The sequence below is a fragment of the Kryptolebias marmoratus genome, linkage group LG6 (genome assembly GCF_001649575.2).
Source record: "Kryptolebias marmoratus isolate JLee-2015 linkage group LG6, ASM164957v2, whole genome shotgun sequence".
NCBI classification, from domain to species: Eukaryota; Metazoa; Chordata; class Actinopteri; order Cyprinodontiformes; family Rivulidae; genus Kryptolebias; species Kryptolebias marmoratus.
The window spans coordinates 31,262,984-31,272,232 of NC_051435.1; positions in this window are offsets into that span (position 1 = coordinate 31,262,984).

Below are 9,249 nucleotides of genomic sequence, written 5' to 3' on the forward strand. Positions count from 1 at the left end.
GTAAACATATTTCCTGTTTGTTGATGTTCTGAATAAAAATATAATTGGTTGCTTAAAACGTTTACACAGTAAGGTATCTGTTAAATGTGTCCAAAAATGTGGAAAAGCAACTCAGGTTTTGTTAGCTGTTTGAGAAATTTTGTTCTCCCCCACTACGTTTGCTCACATCCTGTGCATCTCCTGGGGGCTAAGCCCCCCTTGTCCTTAAAACCTTGTGACACCCCAGGCTAGATGAAAGCTAGATTTTTTGTTTTTGACTCCATTGTTTTTGAAGGAATTGAAGAGCTCTCTTCCTATGGTGAAAATATCTGTAAATAAGTTTACACATTTTAAAAAGCATAAATGTTATAAAAACAAAAGTCATAAAGCACACATCTCCTAAATGAGTTGAACATTTTGACATGATTGACTAAAATGCACAAAGTAGTTAGATTCAAAAAATGTACAGAAAATATAAATAAATACAAGGATAACATTATCTAAAAGTGTAAATGATGAGGCAGCCTTCACACTATTAGATAATGTTTGCTCGACATTTCAACCTTACAAGGTTTTATTGTTTTTACAAATTGTGAATTTATCTCTGTAAAATCATAATTTGTCACTCAACCATCATTTAAAAATCCAAGTGTTTCTGTGTTTCAACATCATAACCCTGTCTCTCGAATCAAACTGTACTGTCCATCCTAAATGTTCCTGTACAGAAATGCCAACATTTTCTCTACTTTTACTCTTCCAATACACACACACACACGCTCAAAATAATTTAAGAACATTAAAGTGAACGCTGTGATGACTGTGTGTGTTGTTAGTGTAGTAGTAGAGCTGAGCCCAGCTGATTCTCACCCTCTCTTTCTGTCCTCTACAATACAGAAATCTATAATTCAGCTGTCACTGTTGGACCCCACAGCAAGCACTTCCACTTGATGTTGGTGTTCATTGTTTTCTAACAACATTTTCTCTCACTTTCCTTCTCTTCTCCCACCAGGTAAATCCCAGCCTGCCTTCTCACCACCTCTAAAAGTAAGAAAATCAATAGCTGTGATCTCTCTCTCCTCTCTCTATCATCCTTGTGCTAAGCTCAGCTCTGTCTGTTTTTACACACACACACACACACACAAAGGATTTGACAAACACTGAATCAATGCTTGCTTTATTTATTTATTTATGAGAAAACCAACACTGAAGTAAAAGCTACAAAAACTGGATATTAAATTAAAATACGTAAACATGACAAGAAGTTCAGAGAGGAACGATATGGTTCACATTCAGTTTATTATTCATCCCTCAGTGAAACCTAGAGTGATTTTTTTAAGATTGTAAAATTAGTCCAGTTAATTGTTTGCATTGGTTATTTAGTGTTCCGTTTGAAAGTCAGTGTTTTGAATCCTCCTTATTATTGAATGCACAATTCAAAATGTGTGTTAATAGAAAACATACATTTACATGACAGATTGAACAATTTATTTTTAGTCTACTATGAGTCCCTGCCATATAACTTAACATCTCACCCTATCTCTAAGGGAGAGCACAGCTACCCTGTGAAGAAAACTCCATTCAACCCTCCCCCCATCTAATTTTTTTTGGTCACTACCCAAATTCATGACTATAGGTGAAGGCAGGAATGTAGATCGAAAAGGCAAAACTCAAAAGAGAATTTTGCCTTGCAGCTCAGCTCCTTCTTCACCACAACAAACTGGTACAGAGAATGCAATATTGTGGAAGCCACAGCGATCTGTTCGTTGATCTCAAATTAGATTAAGGTTTCACAGATCACATACTTGGCTTTGAATGCTCTGCAATCAGTGCAGAATAATTTGGTCCAGGTTTGAAGTGTCTAAGTGTTGTAGTTTTTTAAGTAGAGTAGATTAAAGATGCTGAAGGTAGTGAAAAATTAGGTGGAATCGCCCTTTAGCCATTTTCCAAATCGGAAGCTGCAATCGGAAACTAACTTCAGCTTTGTGGAATTGAAGGAGAATATTTTCAGCAAATTACCTCAGTTGTGTTTCACTGTAAGTGGCATTCTTCTTCTTCTGGTCTTTATTTTAGCAGTAAGGTAGCAAAGTTGCGCTCTTCTTCGTAGACATTGAGTTTGGCTGCAGCTGTACACAGTTGCAGCGCCTCCTACAGTAAACTGGTGGAGCTATGCAGAGAACCACTCCGTTCAAAAGCGTTGTTTTGATTAATTTTTTTTAATAATATACACAGCAGAAAAATACTGAGGTCCGGACCTCGGTGTCCTCAATGGTAGCTACAGCCCTGTCTGTGAAGAGTAGTTGGGTTCTGGAGAGTTACTGGCTCAGATGGTGGCAAATCATCTGGAGGTTGGGAAAGGTGTTTATCTCTTGATCTACCAACAGAGGTGAGGGGATTGGACTGCTGGTTGCCAGCTATTTTAGGGGCCTCACATGGAACCTATTCCAACAAAGGACAAGCAGCAACAAATGCTGCAGCCATCAACATAACATCATTCACACACAGTACTGCTATCCTACTTTCTTGCGGTTATTACAGTTTACATTAGCAGCAAGACGGTTTTTATCATTAGCATGGTGTTTATCTAGTCCACATCAGAAGCAGTGACGTTTTTATGACTTGCCTGTTTAACAACAAGAACAACAAGGGGTGGAGCTCCATGTGCTTGAGCTAATCACACCCCTCTTTTCCCTTTAAACAAGCATTTGCAGCAGCTACTTCCTGTATCAGTGCAGTTGTGACTGTCCAGTGTGAGGTCTTCCTAAAGCAGTAACTTATCTTTCACAGCACTGAGATAAATGTTAGAAGTGAGCTGATCTCTTATCAGTTTATTTTGTATCGGCCCAAACAACATGGCGACGCTAATGCCCTGAGCCCGGCAATCTATTGACTCACAATTTCATCAACACATTGAACACATTAGCTTTGGGGACAAAATGTTTTTCCAGTGCAGCCATGGCTTCATCAAGTGTTGTACCTTAATTTTGGTAGCAGATTTGGGGCGGCAGTTGCTCAGGAGGTATAGGTTCTCCTGTAACCGGAGGATTGCTGGTTCGAGCCCCTGCTCTGTCAGTCTCAGCTGTTGGGCAAGTCACTTCACCCTCCTTGCCTACTGGTGGTGGTCAGAGGGCTTGGTGTTGCCGGTGTGATGGCAGCCTCACTTCTGTCAGCCCACCCCAAGGCACCAGTGGCTACAATGTAGCTTAACACTGTCAGTGTATGAATGTGTGGATGAATGGGTGAATGATTGTAGAAACAAACAAAAAAAACATCCAGCTGTTTTTTGACAATAAGTAATTGTTTTCTGGTGTCTGCAAAACAACCTGTTTCAAAAACCTCAGGATTGTTGCATCACAACCTAGCAACCCCAAGCCGAGCCCAGCTGCTCACAGCAGCCCAAGTGGAGCTCCACCCACTTCATTAAAACAAGACCATCATGTTTGTTCTGCTGGTTTTACTGCTTCACAATGTCTGCTGGAAAAGGAAAATGTTTTATTGTCGGCTGCAATATAGAACATGTACTGCCAGTGTCCCGACCCACTACCAGATGGGTTTCAGAGCCTTTTATTGCTGCTCTCCTACTTGACAAATGTTGGTTCGGACATGCTAAGTGCCCCTGTCCCAAAGTCAGAATCCTCAGAGTTTGAATTAATAACAATATAAATGTGGGTCAGATCCGCAGAGTTTAATCCTTCAGAGAGTTTTTATGTTTTAAGACAGGAAACAGAGTTGGGACGGGGAGGGGGCAACAGCAGCTAATTTGCATAATAGTGACAGCATTAAGCCTGCTCATTCTGAAATGAGCTCAAAACAGACTGAGAATGATTTTGTGTATTTTGTATAGCTCAAGGAGCTATTCTGACTTGTTCAAGGAAGCATAATAGAGCCCTTTAATACACAAATCAAAGCACTGAAAGTAGCAATATATTGTAACGTTCCGTTATGACACCCAAGTACCAGACAGAGGTTTTGCTTCTAACACTGATTTATTTAGGTCGAACATAACACGACAGCTCTCACAGAATACCAGCAATGCTCCAGTATTCTGGTAACCGCCCCCTCCCTCCTCGGAAGCAACCCAACATTTCTTCCGGTATAACTCCAAAACAACCTAACTTAAAGAAACAGTAACCGTACAGCAGCACCTAGCAATAGTCCATAATGGTTCATTACAATATTATTAAAATTCAATACTTAAATAAAAAAATCCTTCCCTCATTGGCATTTTGGAAAGAACCCATAGCAGCACAAATACAGCCATGAGAATGTGTTGGGTCCCCCATCTGACCCACAGGCCACCATTTGATACTGTACAATACCATTCTATTTCATACCATACCATTCAATTTTATTTATAAAGCACTTTAAACAACCACAGGAATAAACTGCTGTGCTGCAGTGATAGTCTTAGTTATTTAACATAAATAGTGTCACTATTGATGCAGTTATATCCAATTAAACGTCTGTATAAGGTGTTTTATTTTGACTGAACAGATTCTCAGTGGTATTCACAGAGAAAATCTTACTTCTTATCTAACATATATGAGCAACAAATGTACTGCAGATCAAGTGCAAAATCTAAATTAAACCATAATTTGAACAACTTTAATGATGCCTACCAAACATACCTCTGAATTTGCTGTAGTTACAATTGTTTTGAGCTGCTCTCCTTCAGTCACATAACAGCAACCTCACGCAACATCCAGACGTTGTTGTCAGGATTTGGGTATTTTGTGTTATTTTCTTCTTTTGTGATCCTTGTGCTTAGTTTGTTCTTTGTTTTCATGTTATTATGTTGTATAGTTTTGCTCCTTGTGTTCTAGATTAATGCATTCTTCTTTGTGTTCCTTGTGCCACTATTCACCTGCCCTCAGCTCAGTAGTTTTTCAGTCAGTCTGCCATGGCCATCTGCATCTGTCGCCAGTTGGTAATCACTCACCTGTTTCCACTTCCTCGTCAGCCCAGTCTTTATATTCAGTTCTTTTACATCATATCCTTGCTGGTTTATTGTTGCTATATTGTTGCTTACATTATTGCTTTATTACTAACTTCTTGCTACATGAAATGTAGTGTTTAAAAAAGTGTTTTATAAAGTCTAAACAGAACTTCTTTTGTTGGTAGTTCTTTAAATAAAGGCTGGCATGGAAGAAAATAACACTGGAGCAGAAATGAGGACGTTTCACACAAAAGCACAAAAATTTCTTGCATAAATCTCACAATTCTCTTTTGGAAAATAATTGCAGCTGCTAGATTTTTTTTTAACTGTGTCATTAGCTTACATTAGATATATTACTCTGTATTATTATTATTATCATAATCGCTTCCTGCTGCTATAGACGTAACAAACAACTAATGAAACTAAGTAAATTGAGGAAGAAAACACTGACAAACTGCAAACACCTGCACAGTCCTGCAGAGGTGGTGATTATTCTCTGCTGGTCTCTCAATATGACCCCTTTCTATAACATGCTGAAAATCATTTAAAGTACAGTTAATTGAAAGAAAATTACTTTTCCCATCAGGAAATCTAAACACAAGTATAATAAACCTGTATCTGTAAAATAAGAAAAGCATTCAAGATGTTGCTTTCAGTGATTCAACCTCTGTATTAAAGTACATACAATTGCAGTTCTACCTCAGACCTTTAATGTAAACTGTCTATTATGTGCATCAATGTAATCAACTGATGCCCCTCCTGGGGACTCCTTTGTTCTGCTGGGGGACTTTAACGCATGCGTGGGCAATGTGAGACCTGGAGGGGTGTTGTTGGAAGGAACGGCCCCCTGATCTGAACCCGAGTGGTATTCTGTTGTTGGACTTATGTGCTCGTCATGGATTGTCCATAACGAACACCATGTTCAAACATAAGGGTGTCCATATGTGCTCTTGGCACCAGGACAACCTAGGTCGCAGTTCAATGATCGACTTTGTTGTCGTTTCATCTGATCTGCGGCCGCATGTTTTGGACATTCGGGTGAAGAGAGGGACGGAGCTGTCAACTGACCACTACCTGGTGGTGAGTTGGCTCTGATGGTGGGGGAGGATGCCGGTCAGATCTGGCAAGCCCAAACGTATTGTGAGGGTTTGTTGGGAACGTCTGGCAGAGTCTCCTGTTAGGCGGAGCTTTAACTCCCACCTCCGGGAGAACTTTGAACATTTTCCATGAGAGGTGGGGGACATTGAGCCTGAGTGGGCCATGTTCCGTGCCTCCATTGTTGAGGCGGCTTATCAGAGCTGTGGCCGCAAGGTGGTTGGTGCCTGTCGTGGTCCCTCGAACCCGCTGGTGGACACTGACAGTGAGGGATGCTGTCAGGCTGAAGAAGGAGTCCTATCAGGCCTTCTTGGCCTGTGGGACTCCAGAAGCAGTTGACGGGTACCGGCAGTCCAAGCGGCATGCAGCTCGGATAGTCGCTGAGGCAAAAACTCGGGCATGGGAGGAGTTTGGAGAGGCCATGGATAAAGACTTCCGTATGGCTTAGAGGCGTATGGTCCACCATACGGCGTCTCAGGAGGGGAAAGCAGTGCAGCACCAACACTGTTTATAGTGAGGGTGGTGTGCTTCTGACCTCGACTCTGGATGTCGTGGCTCGGTGGGCGGAATACTTTGAAGACCTCCTCAATCCCACCAGCACGTCTTTCACTGAGGAGGCGGAGCCTGGAGACTTTGGGTCGGGTTCTCCAATCTCCTGTGCTGAGGTCACTGAGGTAGTTAAAAAGCTCCTCGTGGCAAGGCTCCGGGGGTGGATGAGATTCGCCCAGAGTACCTTAAAGCTCTGGATGTTGTAGGATTGTGTTGGCTAATGAGACTCTGCAATGTTTTGTTTTCCCCTTCCACCCTCCCGAGTCAAGAGGTTTTTTTATTTTGTTTGGGGAGTTCAGGAGTTGTCTCCTAAAGGGGTGGCTCTGTCACGAATTTCAATGTTTTGAGTTTGGTTCCTTGTTTTGGTTTGTCTGTTGGTTTTCTTTGTCACTGTTCACTCCCCAGTAATTTTCCGGTCACGTCTGCCACGCCCATCTCCACCTGTAAGTAATTGTTATCTCTCACCTGTGCCCACTTACCTTGTTATCCTCAGTGTTTAAAACCGGTCTCTGTTCTTCACTCTTTACTGCGTCATTCTGCTTGTTCATGTTTATTGTTCATGCTTCTAGCCTTGCCATGCCTTGCCTTTCTCTTGGATTTTGTTGTTGTAGTTTTTGCTGCCACGCCAGCCTTTTGTTTTGTTTGTTTATTTAAGTTAATAAAATACTTTCCTTTTTTAATCATGAGTCTGCGCTCTGGGTTCGCCTCCGTCTACCTGCCTATTGACAGGAGGGACTATGTTTCTTGGCTGGCCTGGGAACACCTTGGGATTCCCCCTGAGGAGCTGGCACAAGTGGCTGGGAAGAGTGAAGTCTGGGTCTCCTTGCTTAGGCTGCTACCCCCGCGACCCGACTCCAGATAAGCGGAAGAAGATGGATGGATGGATGGATGGATGGATGGATGTAATCAACTGTTCTCCTTTTTTCTTTTATTAGAACTAGAATTATAGTGTTGCATGATTATTTCTTCAAAGGAAATCTTTTCAGAGCTTACAAGCTCTAGCTAATGGTGGTCATTACTCATTTAAACAATCTGATTCCATGTTGATTGATCTGCAGGGTATTCCAGAAAGGAGTTTTAACAAACTCTGAGTTTATTTTAAACTCTTAACTCAAAATTAAGACACTCTGAGTTGATTATAAAATCAGCTGCTCTGGAACAAAAGATTTGCTTAAATCATCGGCCACATTCTTTTAAAAATAGTTTGTCAAAATGTTGATTTGTAAAAAAAAACAAAACAGTTTCATTGTAGTGATATGTGTTGGTAAAAAAAGTTATCAGAAAAATAAACTTATTTTATAGTTAATAATTTTAATAGTGAGAGAGGCCACAAAGACACATGAATACTCTTAAGGAGTTCCAAGCTTCAGCTGGTGAGATGGGAGAGACTGTACATAAAACAACTGTTGTCTTGGTTCTTCACCAGTCTAAACTTTATTGGAGATAAAGCTTAGACATACCCTATATTGTCAAACGTATTTACTCATCAATCCAAATAATTGAATTCAGGTGTCACTTCCAGGTGGCCCCAGGTGTACACAATCAAGCACCTAGACCTGCAGACTGCTTTTACAAACATTTGTGAAAAGAATGGGTCACTCTCAAGAACTCACTGAATTCCAGAATGGTATTGTAATAGGATGCCACCTGTGCAAAGAGTTCAGTTGTGAAATTTTCTCACTACAAAATACTCCACAATCAACTGTTAGTGGGATTATAATAAAGTGGAAGTGATTGGGAATGACAGCAACTCGGCCTCTAAGTGATAGGCAACTAAAATCACAGAGTGGGCTCAGCAAATGCTGAGGAGCATAGTGCACAGAGATCGGCAATATTCTGCAGAATTAATAACTACAGACCTCCAATTCATGGAAAGGGTTTCCATGACAGAGCACCTGCATCCAAGCCTTACATCATCAAGCACAATGCAAAGCATTGGGAGCAGTGCTGTGAAGCATGCTGCCACTTAACTCTAGAGCAGTGGAGATGCGCTCTATGAAGTGACAAATCACACTTCTCTGTCTGGAAATCCGATGGACAAGTCTGGGTTTGGTGGTTACCAGGAAAATGGTACTTGTCTGACTGCATTGTGCCAAGTGTAAAGTTTGGTGAAGAAGGAATTATGGTGTGAAGTTGGTTTTCAGGAGTTGGGTTCAGTCGCTTAGTTCTGGTGTAGAAGAACTTGAATGGCCTGCACAGAGTCCTGACCTCAACCTGATAGAATACATTTAGGATGAATTAGAGTGGAGACTACAAACCAGAAAACATTATTGTCTGACCTCACAAATGTGCTTCTGGAAGAATGGTTAAAATGATCATAAACACACTACTAAACCTTCTGGAAAGCCTTCCCAGAAGAGTTGAAGCTATTATAGCTGCAAAGGGTGGGTCAATGTCATTAAACTTTGTTTTAAGAATGGGAGGTCACTCAAGTTTATATACATGTGAAGGGAGGCCAGCGAATACTTTTGGCAATATAGTGTATCTCTTTAACAACTTCAGAGAGATGTGTTGCAGACATTTTTTTTTTCCTGCTCCTGGTGGAAGGCAGACGTGTTTCTTTTCTCTCTGTCTCCTCGTGCCCCCCCCCTGCACCTTTCCTTTTTCGAAGCCTCTTTTTACATATTTTCCAAAAATTTAAGGAATATGGATCTGATCAGCTGGTTTCTCAACACAATTGATACAATTTCCTC